Raw genomic sequence first — 2,370 nt, forward strand, 5'->3', positions numbered from 1 at the left:
ACCGAAAACTCAGAGTTTTGCCGAATTTGGAGTTCACGAACTCAGAGTTCCAACAAAACCTGCTTCTTGAAACGGGCCCCTGGTGAGCTGATGCAGACTTCGTATTTGTAATTCTCTTGAAGTGCTTCTGGCCTTTAGATGTTGAACTTTACATCAGTGCTTACGATAAAAGTCCCATCAGGTTTGGTGTTACTTAAAAAAGAACAAACTCTGTTTCTATAAAAAAAAAAATCAAACTTCAAAAGATCACCAAATTTAAATGAAACAGACAATTAAAAATCTGTGCTAACAATGAATTGGCCATAAATGTGATCAATCATGTATATTTTCTACTGAGGCCACAAAAAAGAGATAAACAAGAAAAGATGATGTTTTAATGAGAGGAATGACATTTTATGAGACAATTGTTGTGTTTTAGTTCTTTGTGTTTTCAAATGAACACACTTTACTGTAAGTTTGCAGCCTTTCTCCAGGAAGAACTTAAGAACCCACGTGCGCCTGGACCTCTGTTCTCAGGGGGCCCCATTAGATGTGGTGGATGATGAATTGAGCAAAGGGCAGAAACAAAGTTCTCATCGAAAGCAGGAGGACATTGGTAAACGAATCAACTCATCGTCAGGGAGCTGAGGGAATTCGGTGGCCAAATGCCACCACAGCGCCTGCTGAGCCACCCGGCCCAATTAGGGCTGAAAGATGTGCTGGTGCCGCTGCAGAGACTGGAACATGGAGACGCGCTGTACTGCTGTCAAAGGCTCAGACAGGGAAATGCCAGGAACCCTGAGAGGCTTCAGCTTCACAGTCTGAGGAAAGTTAGTCAGGCAGCAAATGAGGATTCAGTGCAGAACTTTACATGCTTTGGCCGAAAACAATACATATTTTTAAAACAAAGGATAATACTTTTGCTTTGTTCCTCTCATTTTTTTGTTATTCTTATTTAAATTTGTAAAATGTGAAGTAAAAACATCCATCTAGTGGCAAACAAAACTTTCTCCATGTCTAAACCAACTTAGTCTTTTTCTAAAAATAGTTTAAAAATAGAAAAAACTAAAATTCTACTTTTTTCAGCATAAAACTAAACATTTTAATCAAACTAAGATGAGGAAAACAACAAATTTTTAATTTAAAACAAAACAAAAAAACTTTTCCAAATTAGCTAAGGAGCTTTCCAAAACATAATCTAAAAACTGTGTCCTTTTAATTACTGACAAATCCCATTTATAGCTTTATAACCCATTCTTTATTAGGAACAAAATGCCTTCCTCAACAGAGCAGTAGTCATTAGTGTTCTATCTATAAATCTGAACCATTTTATTCTAAGAACATTAAATTACAACAACATTAGAAAAGGTGAGACGTTTTTAATGGAGACTTGAAATAGATCCAGGAATTCAATGTGAGGAAAGGTCAAACTCAACAATAAAACAATAACATGCTGCATTCTAAGCTTCACTCAAAGCTCTATCAGGTTTCCAGAGCAGAAGTCTGAATTTCAATCAAGCACATTTTAAATGTTATTAATCAAGACATTTTCTCAGCTTAGTTTTTCTTTCTGTGCTGTGATAACATCAACAGCGCCTCTTTGTGGCCATAATGGGTAACTGTTGCTCTAAGTTTCTGTAACTTTTAAAAAAAAATGTTTTTTTCATTTGCTTTTTTTGTGGTTCTAAGCCCAGTTTGATTCCTGACATAACGTTTTAATAATGTTCTATTTGCATTATTCTGACGTGGAAAAACAACAGTGGGCTGAACCTTGTCAAACTAAAATGTGAATGGATGTGACATTCATTCTTGTTTACGTGTTTGTTTGTTCACAAATTTATTTATTAATGTGTAGAAATTTGTGCAAAAAGGCACTGACATAATTAAGACTGAAAATGTTCACATAACAGGTTAGTTCATTAATAAAGAAATTTGGTTTTAATTCCCCTAAATTAAGTTATATTTATGTGATATACCACAGGACAGAAAAAGAACAACAAACAAGAAGGAAGTGGTGTGAGCCATTGTGTCATAAATGCCAGAATGTGGTCATCACAGGAAGTGGCAGAAAATATCAGCAGGATGTTCATGGGAGGACTGCTGTAATCGGGTGATGTGAATGTGTAGTATCTGCTTCTCCTTCCTCACCGACCACACATTGACCCTCGTGAGGATGTGGAATCGCTCCAGCAGCCACTCCCTCCCAACATTTTAAAGGGGCCCCACCATGAAAATTCAACTTTTTGAGGTTTCAAACACATTTTACTGTTCATTCCTTACAATAAAGAACCTCAAAGTGGTAATTTGATCCATTCATGCATTTAAGAGTAATCCTCTAAAAACCTGCACTGTCTGCAGCAGCCCCTCCCATACCCACGAAAACGAGCGGTT

Source organism: Oryzias melastigma, linkage group LG11, assembly GCF_002922805.2.
Source record: "Oryzias melastigma strain HK-1 linkage group LG11, ASM292280v2, whole genome shotgun sequence".
Lineage (NCBI taxonomy): Eukaryota > Metazoa > Chordata > Actinopteri > Beloniformes > Adrianichthyidae > Oryzias > Oryzias melastigma.